Source organism: Macaca nemestrina, chromosome 12 (assembly GCF_043159975.1).
Source record: "Macaca nemestrina isolate mMacNem1 chromosome 12, mMacNem.hap1, whole genome shotgun sequence".
NCBI lineage: Eukaryota > Metazoa > Chordata > Mammalia > Primates > Cercopithecidae > Macaca > Macaca nemestrina.
Genome location: NC_092136.1, coordinates 110,981,892 through 110,997,634, shown reverse-complemented (window position 1 = coordinate 110,997,634; position 15,743 = coordinate 110,981,892). Strand labels below are relative to the sequence as shown.

Genomic DNA, 15,743 nt, shown 5'->3' with positions numbered 1-15,743 from the left:
TTTTTTGTGCATTATTTTAATAAAAACAAATTAAATTAAGAAAGCAAATGTGCTCCTTTAAAATCTAACATCTTGACAAACATCTTGTTACATAATTCTCATGGAATTATAAATATTCTGACTTTTTTGCCAAACATCTAAATAATTAGATAGCCAAAAGTGATTCCAAAGTAGTAAAGTAGAAAAGCTACAAAGTTTCCTGTTCCCTTTCTACAAACTATTTGAGAAACCTTGTAGTTTATTTGAAAGTATTTCATATCTTAATATGTTCAGAAGGACATTCAATAAATATTTTTGAATAAAAAAATGAGCGTGAGTAGTAAATGTTCCAATTTTTAAAAATAGTGAGACTGTTTTTTTGACCATAAAAGTTACAGATTATATACTGACTGTATTTAAATTCAATGTTACTTAACACAGGATCTGGCCATACATATGGGAGATGCTTGCTAAGTGTTTGGATGGAACTGAAATTTTTGAGTACCCTGAAGACCTGATGGAGCCAAGAATTAAGGGAGGGGGTGCTCTCGGTTGACTTGCTACAGTTTGATTTGTCACTTTCCTGTTGGAATGAAAACGAAATTCACAAATTCCTAGAGGCTTTTACTAGGAGTGAAATTCCAAGCTTTTATGATTCTTGTCTGTAAAGGAACTTATTGGACTTCATGCTTCAGATTACTGACCTACATCTGGATTCTAAATGGATTCACGGTTTTCCTCATAGTCTATAAATCACACATCCAAAATAAAACCTCTTTTAATCTACTCCAGTCCCAGCCACTTGTCAGTATTTTGTTAGCAACTGAAGAACATATCTTAAAAACAAAAGGTATTTTTAATATAGGGAACAGGTTTTTTTCTGTTTCATTTTTATTTTATATTTTGATTAATTTAGATCTTCTGCAATTAAAATTCATCTTTCATGTATTAGTTAGTAACACTAATGATAAAGTCTTCCCCTTTTAAGTAATCTTTCCCCTTTTATTTTTTTTAATTTAACAAATAAATATTTATTGTTTATTGGAAAACATGGTAGAAAACACCATCTGAATATTATAACAGCTTATAGAATGCTCACCATGCACCAGGAATGATTCTAACTATTTTGCTCACAAAAACTCACTTAATTTTCTTGTTTTACTTTTCTGTTACTGCTCTGCTATAAATTACCACAAATTTAGTGGATTGCAACAACACATCTTTATCATCTTACAATTCTGTAGTTCAGAAGCCCAACGTGGTCTCACTGGGCTAAAATCAAGGTGTCAGCACGACTACATTTTTTGTTTTCCTACTGGAGGCCCCAGGAAAGAATATTTCCTTACCTTGTTCACCTTCAAGAGGCCGCCCACGGTTCTTGGCTCATGGCTCCTCTCTCCATACCCAAAGCCAGACACTGCTTCTGTGATCACCTCTTTTTCTCTGACTCCCCCTTTCTCTCTCCTTCTTTCACTTTTAAGGATCCTTTTGATTATATTGGGCCCAGCTAAATAACCTCAGATAATTTTTCTATTTTAAGGTTAGCGGATTAGCAACCTTAATTCCATCTGCAAACTTAAATCTCCTTTCCTATGTAAGGTAACATATGGGTTCCAGGGATTAGGATATGGACATTATGGGAATCTTACTCTGCCTTCCATACCTCTCAACAACGCTAAAGGTACTATGATTATTATCCTTGCTTTACAGATGAGGCACAGAAAGCCTATGCAAATTCCCCGAGGTTACAAAACTGAGATCTGAACCCAGACAATCTCGTTTAGGAATTAATACTCTTAAAAATCACATTACGCCAAGATATCTCGTCACCAACATATTGTAGTTTTAATTTTACTGTCTTTTTTTCTGTGCTTCTAAACATAATTATTAGAGTATAGGCATATTTTGTGACCCTTTTTCTTACCGTTTTCACTTTCTACATGAACTTGCCCCATCTTTATACTGTCTCTCTGGCATCCCATTTCAGCCCCAGGGCCTTTGCACATGCTATTTCTCCTGCCTGTGATGCTTTTCCATATATCTGTGTGGCTTACTCAGTCTTACTTTACTATGCAAATATATTTTCAGGAAGACCTTCTTTGACCAAGGTTTCTAAATATACACCCTATACCTTTTTATCCTTTCACTCTCCTTCATTTTTTTCTTTATAGAATTTATCATTAATTGATTTCATGTAGTATATTAATTTATTAATTCATTTATTATTTGTCTCACTTACTATAAAATAATCACCACAAGGACAGGGACTTTTTGTTCATTGATGTAGGCTCTCAATAAGTATTTCTTGAATAATGAATGAACAGTGGGAATTTTATAATTAAGGAAAGCCATTCACAATGCCACTACCATAACAAATATCATCTGTCTTCATGTTCTATGCATTGTCTATTTGTACATATTTAATTATAGCACAGAGACATTTACATGTGTGTGTGTATATATTCAACTAAATATTACATCTTAAGCATTCTGTTCTATGGTCTTCAAAACTATTAGTTTTAACGACTTTATGAAAAAAATACTAAATTGGTGTATATAATTAACCAACCATTTATTAGATGTTGTTTAGATTATGCTTTGTTCCTTTATTAACCAACTGTTTAATCTTTGGTAACCTAACTACTTTGCACTTATTTGCTCATTAGGAAAAGTATATCTCGATTATCACTATTAAACACAATAACATAAGTAAAGTACCCATATTATACCTGAATAATAATTGTTTTCTTTATATTATTAGTTTCCTTTTCTGGTTTTATTTCTAATATATTGCTACTACAAAGTAATGCTTCACTGAATATTTGTTGTTATTGACATTTTTGTATTATTCCTTAGGAAAAATATCCAAGAAAGGTATCACTGAGCTGGAGTGGTTCGAAATTTTTGCTAAAGGAATTAAATCGAGTCAACTTATGATGAATATTTATATGTTGGTTTTAGATGTTTCCCAAAAGACAGAGACGTGATACTCCCCTTTATATTTTATTTAGAGCACAAGGTTTTTACTATTTCAGAAATATTTACCATTATTCCCATTAATACTTTAAGCCTTCCAAGGTATAAAATTTTCCTTTGCCTCATGTCTCAAAAATATTCAGAATTATATTTAGAACTGGGAAATGATTATCTCAGCCCTTTTTGGGCTGAGTGGATTGTTCATTCATTCTAGCTTTGAATCTCCTTTGAATTTCTTAGAATTGTGCCCAAATTATTTCCTTCTGAGCTTTTTTTTTTTTTGAAACATCTTTCTAATTTAACAGTTGCTTTTAAAAATAGATTCCTCATCAGTTTGCTGCTATAGTTGTCTATATCTTTCCTGATCTCAATTTAGTCACAGCATCTGTGCAAAATGGCATGAAAGTTATTTATTACTCCACCATCCAGAGGGAATGCTTGATTCCTGACATTTATATTCCCTTGAACATAAACGCCAGATAAAAAGAAAAATCAAACTTTATGCTTTGGGGACTGAACAGATTGCCTACCATGGTTAGTAGAGAGTGCCCTCCCCCGCCTCCTATTCCTGAATTAGAAATACATTTTCATGGATGGTGTCCCTAAATGACCAGATATTTTTCTTTTTAATTAAATTTGTTGGGAGAGTTTGCACTGGGGAAAAAAGACCTACTGGGCTGCTAGAATAGCTTAATGGTTAAGAATAGGCTTTGGAAACCTGTAGACCTGGGTAGGTTGCCTTGAGCCCGTTGCCATTAGATTCCTGAGCTGTCAATGGGGTTAATAGTCCTTAGCTCATAGATTTTTGTAAAGGTTAAATGAATTAATGTATGTAAAGTATATGCAAAATGTCAAATAAAGGAAGTGACAAAAATGTTAATTATTACATAATAGTTAAGGTAGAAATAAAATGACCTTTACATGCAAAAACATGTGCAACTTGACAGCCACTGCTACAAACCTTAAGAGATTTGCCATTGCTTGCCATTAAACCCACTAAGGGTTTAAATGCTTTGTCAAACTGACAGGCATCACTCTGTGGTGGTTTTAGATTCTGTGCTGAATTATATCTTTTAATAAGACTTGTTCTTATAGAAGACTCTAGTAGAGTTACACGGGTGATTATACAGAAATAAAAGCAGAGTTTTCACATGGTGCAGATGGTTTAATCATGGTTACATTAGGATTCAAGTGAAGGGAAGACTCTTACCAGCTCACTTGCAATACTCAGGCATTAGAAGATGAAGTTATGTGAGGTGTAAGGAAGGGCTTCCCATTTGTGGCAGACATGAACCGATGCTTTGGGGACTGAGCAGATTGCTTACCATGGTTAATAGAGAATGCCCTATTGAAGTCACATAAGGTCATTTCTGACCACAAGTCATGAGATGGAAGAAACGTGAGTTTCTAGAACAGAAAAAAAAATTCTTTTTTTTTTTTTTTAGACAGAGTCTAGCTCTGTCGCCCAGGCTGGAGTACAGTGGCGCGATTCCCGGGTTCCCGCCATTCTCCTGGCTCAGCCTCCCCAGTAGCTGGGATTACAGGGGCCCACAACCGCGCCCGGCTGATTTTTTGTGTTTTTAGTAGAGACGGCGTTTCACCGTGGTCTCAATCTCCTGACCTTGTGATCCGCCCGCCTCGGCCTCCCAAAGTGCTGGGATTACAGGCGTGAGCCACCGCGCCGGGCAGAAAAAAAAAATTCTATTGTGAGTCTTCATACTACTGAAACTGTAGCGCTTAGTTTCAGTTGATTTGGGATGCCCTGTCTTTCTCCTCAGAATTGGGGGATGGGAGTGTGATCCTGTACCGAGGCTTGTCTTCTAGAAACACCAACATTTGTCAGTAATCCTCATTCATGTTTCATTGTCTGTAATTAGTCTATTATGGTTGCTAATTGTCACATGTTTCTAACTGAAAGCTATTTTTTAGGTTCCTAGAATCTCCTCATTTCTTCTACAACCCTTCGGGTGCCAAAGAATTGAATCTGCAGCTCTCAGTCCATGTCAAGCCACCAGGCACTCTGTGGGACCACCTAGGACCCTGACAATTTCCATGGCAATCTTGGCTGCCCAGGATTTCTCAGCTGCTCTCAGACTCCACCAGAGCAAGGGACACTCTGTGAGGCAGCTGTGGGCCAGTCTTTGCTGACACAGCACCCAGACTTTCACCTCCGAAGTCTGTGTCTCCCAGGGATCTGGGTTCCCCTCTTACATTCTTTAGTCCTGTTTGGGAGTTTAGCATTTCTTCACCAAGCTTCTTTTTGCAAGGGACCCACAAGTTCTACAGGAATCTTGTTTCTCTCAGACCCTCTCTTCCTAGCCCAGCAGAGGATCTCAACTGGATCCCAGAATGGGAAGGCGTTTCTGACTCGTCATGCATTCCTCCAAATCTATGGTTTACGCTTATGATAGAGGCAGGAGGCATCCAAGCGTTCCCGGCGAAACCTCGCCTTCAAGCCTAAACCAGCCTGAAGGCTGAAAAACCGGACAGCTGGTCCCAGATGAAGCCCGCCCTTTCCTGATTCTGAATAACGCCCTCCTGCGCGCTGGTAGGACGGGGCGGAAGTTCACGCCATTTGCAGCGGGGAGGAGCCTGTTCTTGTGTGGCGACCTGGGCTTCGATCTGTGAGGCGGGAAACCTGCTGGCAGGACTCTTGCTTTGGTGAGAGTTTTTTCTTTTTCCTTTTCCCCCAATACATTCCGTTTTCCTCACCCTTCTGTGTGTCCGCAAGCCTAACCTTTCCTGGTCATGTGACAAGAGCCGGTTTTAGCTGAACTAAGGGGAAAGTTCTGCAACGTTTAGACATCTCTTTTGAAACACAATAACCTTTAAGATAACAAAAAATGTTAAATAGCAATTTGCTAAACATCAGGAAAGACATAGAAGTCAAAAAATGAAAGCTTTTAAAGACAAAAGTCATATCAGATACAATTAAAAATATTCAGAAAATTTGGAACCAAGTTCATATTCAGGAACATGGCATACATTTTGTAGGGACTCACCCAAAGTAGAGAAAAAAAAAAAAAAAGATATAAAAATGCTTACTACTAGTTCTTTCTCCCAAACCCAATTGCAGAAATGCCATAGAAGTAACAGGAAAGTGTATGGATTTGAGCATTTAACATTAAAAATTGGGATGGTTCTGAGGAGACAAAGTGCTTGTGTCCTCACACGGGAGAAAACAGTAGCTGTGGTAGGAGAGGCACCAGGATCTAAGGATAAAGGGAAGGAGTTAGAGAGCTAGGTTTTCTTCCCATTTCCAGTCTTCCATTATTCCTTCCATTATTTGAAGACCTATGCTTGTCCCTCCACTAGTGGATTTTTTTTTTAGAAAGCCAAACAAAAGCAAACATTAAAACCAAAAATCCTGGCCGGGCCTGGGGGCTCACGCCTGTAATCCCAGCACTATGGGAGGCTGGGGTGGGCAGATCACCTGAGGTCAGGAGTTCAAGACCAGCCTGGCCAACATGGCGAAACTCTATCTCTACTAAAAATACAAAAATTAGCTGGGCATGGTGGCGCATGCCTGTAATCCCAGCTACTCCAGAGGCTGAGGCAGGAGAATCTCTTGAACCCGGGAGGACGAGGCTGCAGTGAGCTGAGATTGTGCCACTGTACTCCAGCCTGGGCAACAGAGCAAGACTCCGTCTCAAAAAAAAAAAAAAAAAAAAAAAGAAAAGCAACAACAACAGAAAACCCCAAATCCCCATCAGTTCTATCCCAGTGCAGCCAGGATCCACAGCAACCTCGGGGCCATGCTGGTGCTCACTGTGGTGAGGAACCGGTAGACAGCAAATTGGGGCTGGTATTGGGTATTTTATCACTCCACCCCACACCCCACTTCCCATTTGAGGGCTAGTAAATTAAAATCAACAGAGGAACCTCACGTAGCGGACAGGGAGTAGGAGCTGTGCACATAATGATGGGCAGAGTCAGGCTGTAGCGCCAGTGTCTTCCACTTTGGGGCATGCCCCCGTCTTGTTTAAGCATATTAAGAGAGCCATGATAACCAGGGATGAGAGTTTGACTCTGTCTCCCATTTCATATTACCAACCAGGGAAATATGAGCTCACAGGAAACACTACAAAAAAGGTATGGATAGACATATACCTTTTAAAATTATTGTCCAGCCTTAAAAAAAGAAATAAAGCTAATATTATTCATCCTTAAAAAAAATCCTGAAATATGCTGCATAGATGAACCTTGAAGATGTTATGCTAAATAAAGTAAGCCAGTCATAGAAGAACAAATACTGCATGATTCCACTTATGTGAGGTATCTAAAACAGTCAAACATGTAGAATCAGAGAGTGGAATGGTGATTGCCAGGTTGTGGTGCGAGTGGGAAACGGGAAGTTACTAATCAACAGGTATACAGTTTCAGTTTCAATTATGCAAGATGAGTAAGTTCGGGAGATCTGCTGATCAGCACTGTACCTAGGGTCAGCAGTACTGTATTTACACACTTAAAGATTTGTTAAGAGAGTACATCTCATGTTAAGTGTTTTTACCATAATAATAATAATTTTAAGAAAGACTGCCAAGTGAATAAGCTATACCATATGCAATGAAATTCATGGCCTTAATAAGTCAAGCATTCATTACTAATTTATATTTTCAGAAAGATATAGAAGAATATTGTTGATTGAATTAAAAAAGCAGAATCAAGTGGAAAAATTGGGTGAGGAAAATATGGCTATTGAAATAAGAACTCCATAAATGAATGTATCACAATATGGCTGAACAATTAGTTTGCTATAAGATCAGGTTAAGAAACTCCTTCAAAAAGCATCAAAATGTAATACAAATATTAGAAATATAAAAGAGAAAACAAGTGATATAGAGGATGGAATGGAAGTGACACCATGCAAATCAAAGGTGCCCCTAGAAAGGAAAAAAATAAATAACTGGAAGAAAAGAAATGTTTGTAAAAAGCATAAACAAAAATTTGATTGAATTTCAGGTTGAGAGAAATCATTGGGTGCTGAACAGGTTAGAAGATAAAACAAACAAAAGAACACCTGAAACATTATCGACATTAAGTACATAAAAAGCTAACAGAAAATTCTAGTTTCCACTGGGAAGTATCATATCACTTAAAAAAGAATAAGAATCAGAATGGTGGTTTCCAGCTTCACCCATGTCCCTACAAAGGACATGAACTCATCCTTTTTTATGGCTGCATAGTATTCCATGGTGGATAGCATTAGGAGATATACCTAATGTAAATGACGAGTTAATGGGTGCAGCACACCAACATGGCACATGTATACATGTGTAACAAACCTGCATGTAGTGCACATGTACCCTAGAACTTAAAGTATAATGATAATAATAAAAAGAATAAGGATCATGCTGACATTAGACTTCTTAATGACAATACTGGATGCAAGATAATGGAGTTGTCCAGCTAAAAAAAGTTATATTTTTGATATATTTATGTAAACAATTATAAGTATTAGGATGTAATAAAGATATTCTCAGGTGTACATGACCTCAGGCTTACTATATGTAGATCCTCTTTGAAGACATGCTTGTAGGAAGTTCTCTGATTAGAGGAGAAATAAATACAGAAGAAAATGATAAAAACATGTGAGATAAAAGGGTAAGTAACTTAGTAAAGTTCAATATTATTTCAAAAGAATGGACCAAAGAAAGTATATTTATACTAATCTAGAACTAAGTTCTAGTTGATTAAAAACATAGTTGGGGTGAGACGTAAATGTATTCATAACAATCTATTCAGAGCTGCTTGTCTTGGCAATCTGGGACCCCTGTATAATGAGATAGCCAAGAATAGGTAAGGAAACAGCCTGTTGCAGGAGAATGACCCTGGGGTAGGAATCAGGAGATCTGAGATTTACTTCTGTTCTGCCACTACTTTGTTGCATGCCCTTTGCAAAAAAACTTATCTCAATTATTCAGGTCTTTTTTCTTAAGTGTAGATGAGGCGGTTGGACTAGGGCTAAGTTCTTTTCAGTTTTCTTATTCTATGACATTCACACTTAATCTTTAATCAGAAGCAATGATATGGAGGTTTCTGTCTATACATGTTTTTCTGAATTTAGTATTATAATCATAAACAGTAGTGGCCAACAGTGATCCTTTCGGAATACTGAAGCTGAAACTCTTCTAAGTGCTTTTGTGAAAATATTATCTCAAGGTAAATGACATTTATCTCTCAATTAGGCAGTAAAGGACAGGAATGGAATTTACATTCTACTGTTTCATGCTCATATTTTATTGACTTCATTAAACTTTGCATTTAAAACTGTATATGTCTGCAATTTATTAGAAAATTAAATGACAGTGACATTTGATACACACAGTTGAGATGGAAAGGTTACATTTGCATGAATCCCTGTTTCAGTTTTCAGTTTTAATTCTGAATTATAAGAGTCCTTTCTCTAGTCATTAACTCATTCTGGGCATGCATTTATTAGACTATAATCTGCTTGGAAATAGGAACTGTACCTGGTTTACATGGCCCACAATAAACACTCTGTAAATGGTTGAATGGAGGAAATCAACCACATAGATGGATACTGCTTACTCCCGTTCATGGTCTAATGTTAGTGCAGCTAGCCCTCTGTTGGTGTTGGTGGTCAGGTTCTGAAGTGCTTTTGGTCACCTCTTTCCTAGTTCCCTGTTCCAAACCTGTATCATGGTGGACATAAGCCACCTATACAACCCTTGTCACCTTCACTTTAAACGAATGACTCTTACATTTACTTCACTGAGAAAACTGAGGTCACACTCTTGAAATGATACTAACACTGGCTGACTTTGTGTTGAGTACATTTTGGTGCTCTGTAGACATAGTAAAACCCTCCTGCAATGCTAGTGAGGACAGCTGGTTGTCAATGAGTTCTAGCATCTGGGAACCCATGACCAATCATATTATACCTGAGTGTAAGTTGTTGGACGTCTTATTGTAGAGTGTGTTCCTTAAGTGTTTACTCTATCTCACAGACCTGAACTCTTCCAACTCTATTTTTTCTTCCTTAGTGTGTCCACACACCTACACATTCTTTCCTCCCTTTGGACAAGATCTTTCCATTCTACCAGTGCATTTAATCTCATCCCTCTTACTTTTCTCAGGACTTTGCTTTTTCTCTTGTGCCTTTAATTTCTCCTCTGCTGGTTCCTTTTCCTCAGTCCATTTCATTTATTTATTCATTCAATCAGATCAGATTAAATTATTCATCCTAATTCTTCACTCCTCTGTAATGTGGTTACGTGTCCCCCCTTTTACCATAAACTCTGTAATGTTCTCTCACTCTCATTTTTCTGGGTCTGTTTTCTCATTTGAAAGATGAAGTGCTTGAATAAGATCAAATTCTTACAGCTTTAATATTCTGTTACATACTTAATGGTTAATTAGCTGCAAAGATATGGACATTTTTATCTCCATATTACATATGTTTTAAATTTAGTGTCAGAATCATAAATAATAGTAGTCAGAGTATATTTTCCTACCTCATTGATGTTTGGCTTTGTTAGGTGACTGCTTTGACCAATGGAAAGTGCAAGGAAGTAAGAGCCAGACCCAGTCAAGCCTCTGAGAAGCATGATATGCTTCTGTTTGCCTCTTTGCTTTCCAGTGGTCTCCTGTGAGAAGAACATGCCCCAGGTAGCCTCTTCTTTGAGAAGCACAAGGAAACACATGGTGGTGGAACTGAACACAACCCACAGCCTGGAGCTAAACCCATCCTAAGCCAGCCAAGCTCTTCCAAGATCACCCAAACTCAAGTTGACCCATAGATTCATGGGCAAGGAAAAAAATCCCTGCTGTTTTAAGATCTCAAGTTTTAGGGTGATTTGTTATGCAGCATTATTGCAGTAAAAATGAACTAATACACTACCTAATCCCATTTTTCTATTCAACAATTATTTGTTGGGTAACTGATATATGCCACATGCTTATAATACAGGCTTCAGGGATACCACAGTTAATAAAATAAAGAGGACAAAAATAAAAGAATAAGATAATTTTGCATTATGACAAATTCTAGGAATAAGACAAGATCAGTGATGTGATAAACTGTGGTGGGGCTATGGAAGAGCGCACATTTCATTTGGATGGTCAGAGAGAGCCTCCTCTGGGAAGGAAACATTTGAATGAGATGAATAACAAGGGAGAGGCTGCCAGAGGATGATCCAGTCACAGTGCATTCCTGCAGAAGAGCCAGGGTGGAGGTCCTACGGTGGAAATGAGTTTGGCTTAGGAACAGATTCGAGTATATCTCAAATAACTGAAAACTATAAAATTAACATCAAAAATATTTGGAAGGCTGGAAGCTAGGCTGATACGTAGAAATAAAACCCAGCCTCAGGAAGCAGCTGAGCCAGACTCAAAAACAAGGGGGGCAGCAAAGAGTAATGGATTCTGGACTGGCCTTGCTGGCCACCAACTTGTCACAGGCCTCCAGGTTGGGGTGGGTCAGCTGGCTTAAATGTGCAGCTGGACAGACAGCTGCTGTTTCACTGCATTGTCTCACTGCATCTGTCTTCATTATCTGCATCTTATTTTGTGTTTCTTGGGCCAATGTTTTCCAGTCTCAGCTAGAGATATTTTACATTGTTTTCACTGCATGCAAATAATTTCACAATTTTCTGTGGAAAGCATTTGCTCCCTCCTTTCTTGTTTTTTTTTCCCATTATTTTAATAGAAGTCGTGTGCATACATGGTTTAAAGAGTCAAAGAACCCTGTAAGGTTTATTATAAAAAACAGCCACCCTCATGAGCAACACCCCCTGCTGACATTTCCCCATTCCAGAGGCACTTTCATCTTTTTTACATGATTGACATTTCACCTTCCTGTCTCTAAATAACATACTTAGTGCTACTTCTTGATTTACTACTTTTAGGTATTTTATATTGATTTCCCTCAATTGACTAGGAAGGCTTAGCTTTCTTCCTTCTTGCTTCTTTTATCAAACACCTTTCTATTCTATCCCATCACCGTTTCCTGTTGGTATAACGTTATGACAGTTTTGCTGAGCTTAATGTTTAGTTTGTATTATGATGATCACAAAAATGCTTTTAATAGCCAAACCAGATGGTAAGATGTAATGATCTTTCCTTTCCATAGTAGGCGGCCTCTAATATGGTCCCCAGTGATCTCTGGCGCCTAGTATTCAAGGCCTTGTGTATTCCCCTCTCCTTGGGTGTGGACTGGGCTTATTGACTTGCTTCTGACAATTAGAATACAGCAAAAACATTGGATGTCACTTTTGAGATGGGGCTGCATAAAGACCAGCTATCATATTGGGCACTATCTTTGGTTTGCTCACTCTTAGTGTGGTAGGTAGAGTTCTAAAGACATACCCCCAAATTCTTACTCCCTGTTTATTCAATCAAACACTAATCTCAGTACTTCCATGAAGGGATTTTGCAGATGAAACTAAGGTTGTTCATCAGCTGACCTTGAAATGGAGGGATTATCTTGGATCATCCAGATAGGCCCAAAGTAATCACATACACCCTTAAAAGCAGAAGAGCAAGGCAGGAGAATAAGTCAGAAGAAGAAGGCAGGAACAGGAGACAAGAGGCAGAAAGAGAGATCAAAGAGATCAGAAGTGTGAGAAAGCCTCAGCCTCTCATTCACTGGCTTTGCAGATGAAGGGGGTTACCAGCTAGGGAATGTGGGTAACCTCAAAAGCTGGACTCTGGTCAACAGTCAGCACTGACATGAGGACCTCAGTCCTACAGCCATGTGGAACCGAAATCTACCAACAACCTGAATGAGGCTGGAAGTGGATTCTCCCCCAGAGCCTCCAGATCAGAGCCCAGCCTGGCTGACATTGGTTTTAGCCTTTTGAGATTCAGAGAGAGCCTCTGAGCCTACCTGGACTTCTGACCTACGGAGCTGTGAGATCATAAGGGAGTGTTCTTTTAAGCTGCCAAATTTTGGGGAATCTGTTATAACATCAGTAGAAAGTAAATACATTGTGGGAAGCCAGTTGTCAAGTTATGAGCATACAAAGGAAACTGGGGAAGTGATAATGTCAAGCATCATTGTGATAAGGCTTATGTTATTGAATAAAATTTTCTGAAAGGATTACATGAACAAGGTCATTCACTTACCCAACAAGCACTTACTGAGTGCACGCTGGGGACATGGCCCTAAATAAGATAGACAACATTCCCGTTTTCATGGAACTTACATTGTAGTCAGAAAAGAGAGTGGGTAACTATGGTTTATTTTTATGTTCTGTTCTTCCAACTCTACTTATAATCGGGAGAGATTTCATCACCTTTAGCCTCATACTTTTAGGAAAATTCCAAGATTATTTGACAAGCATTTAATAAACACCTACTAAAGCCTCAGATTGTGCCAGGTCCCTTGCACCGAATGTGTGGTCAACAATAATTCCTGTCCTCACGAATCTTACATGAGGAGAAGATGGCATATGTTGAAGTGCATAGCTACTATGCAATAGGATCTGTGCAGGAGACAGGCATGTTAGCCAAGGGGGATGGGTTTAGGTTTCTGGAGCATTGGTTGAGGTGCACGATAATGAGATGCTTTCTATTTAGCAAGCACTGTCTTTTTTCTCTTTGTCTCTGAAAATAACAAAAAGGGCCATGTTTTCTTCTCGTTTTCTTATTTCTGATTGCAGGGAGCAGATCTCAGAGAAAGGTAAGAGTGCATTATCCTTGAGTATTGCCTGCATTTTTTTATTTCTGTTCATAAAAGTCAGAGATCTATTAGGTATTTGACCTTGAGCTGGCCAGATGTGTTTGTTCAGTAGCAGAAGATTAAGATTTCCTGAAAGGCTTGGTTGCTTTTTTTTTTTTTGTTCCTGAGCACTATGATTTTCTGGCATGTGCTATTCCCAACGTAATCTCATTACCATTACTCATTTACTAATTTAGCGAGAGACCATTTAGCTCAGGGGAACCCTATGTGTATTTTAAAAATAGCTACACATTCAGGTTGCTTTGATCTTGTAAAGAGAATGAAAAAGGAAGCTCTTCATTTTTTATGTTGAAATAACTGATTTGAAATCAACCTGTTTTCCTTTATATACAAACATGTGCTTAGACATATGTAACCTGTATAGAAATGTGTTTTGTATGTTTGCATACAGACTTCACAGTGGGGTTTTTTCTTTTTTTGTAAAATACTGCTGTTTGGTTTTCTCATTAAGATTCAAAGAGCTTCACATTTGTAACTTTTTTTTTATTGATTCAATCAACAATCGATTGCTATAGACCTAACACTATGACAATTTTGAGGATATAAACATGAGCATGAAAGAGACCTCAAGTAACTCAGCTTGGTTGAGAAGCAAACACCTGGATTAATTTCTGGAGAAGGCGAATGGGTAAGAAATGCCTTTCCTTTGACAGAAGCTGAACCAGTGACATGATGATGTACCAGCCTCTATCACAAATATAATTTCAGGTTGGGACATAGCTTTTCTCCTGCAGGAGTGCCTCCCTAGGAACAATAGAATTGAGGTAAATAGAATTCTATTAGAATGAATTAGGCAGGAACTGGGAGTGAAAATTGGATGGGAAATCCTGTTTAAATAAACTATATTAGGTCAAGCACAGTGGCTCATGCCTGTAATACCAGCACTTTGGGAGGCTGAGGCAGGAGGATTGGTTAAGTTCGGGAATTCAAGACCAGCCTCGGCAACATTGTGAGACCCTCATCTGTACTAAAAATAATAAAAATAAAATTAGCCTGGCATGACTACGTGCACCTTTAGTCCCAGCTATTCTGGTGGCGGAGGTGGGATTACTTGAGCCCAGAAGATTGAGGCTTCAGTGAGCTGTGATTGTATCACTGCACTCTACTCTGAATGTCAGAGCTAGACCCTATCTCTGAAAAAAAGAAAAAGAAAAAGAAATAGAAACTGTATTCATTAAGGTAATGCTATCTATTATTTAAAAAATGTGTAATTACTCACATAGGATAAAAGTGTATTCTTCAATCATGTCCAAAGTAACTGTACCTGGCTGATGGAAGCTTTCCTCCATGCAGTGACTCAGGAATCAAAGCTTCTTCCAGCTTGTAGCTTTACCCACTTCAGCACTGTTTTTCAATGTCATTGTGTTCTTCACCAAGCTGGCAGATGCTGAAAAAGATATAAATGCATGTGTGAAGCTCATAAGGCCCATCCAGGTTTAGAAGCGGCAGACAGCACTTCTTGTCCCATTCCACTGGCTAGAACTCAGTCATATGACATCATCTGACTAGGGGGAAAGCAGGGAAAGATAGTCTAACTGTGTGGCTAGGGGAAGAAAGAGCTAAACAGTTAATCTCTGACACAGAAGCCTTGGGCTGAATCATAATATTTTAGGTTGAAAAGTATTAGAGGGTTTTGTACCCATTTATTTTCTTCTTTCCTAGGTAGAGCACACATCAACTCTTTCTTAAATGACGTATGATCCAGGCTATTCTATATTTTTGCTGTTTCAGTCTGGACTGTAGTCTGTCAACATCCAACGTTAAATTGTGATTTCCAGAAAGGATCACATTACTCAGGATATAGTTAACCAGTAAAAGCACAGTGGGACAATTTTTTTTTCTCATCATGTCAACATCGCCCAAGACTATCAAATAGTTCTTACTTTTTATCATTGCATTTACTCACTGAATTTTGTAGATGTCATGGCTGGGAAAAATGCAAACTGCATTTTGGAGAAGACAGCATAAAATTTTTGAGTAAATGTTCCTTTGTCTTGGTCATTATTGTGTTCCCAATGCCTAGCACACTGCCTGGCACATTGTAGGTATTCAATAAACATTTAATGGATGAAAAGGATTTTTA

General features: G+C 38.2%; 1 long non-coding RNA gene across 2 annotated transcripts in view; it reads left to right on the top strand.

The window, feature by feature from the left end:
- Positions 1 to 15,743, top strand: part of LOC105493634 (uncharacterized) — a 313,017-nt gene that overhangs the window by 180,364 nt on the left and 116,910 nt on the right. For both annotated transcript variants that reach the window (XR_011611053.1, XR_011611054.1), the window contains one exon: positions 4,885 to 5,616. This is a non-coding gene — a long non-coding RNA (uncharacterized lncRNA). The remainder of the gene's footprint in view (positions 1 to 4,884; positions 5,617 to 15,743) is intronic.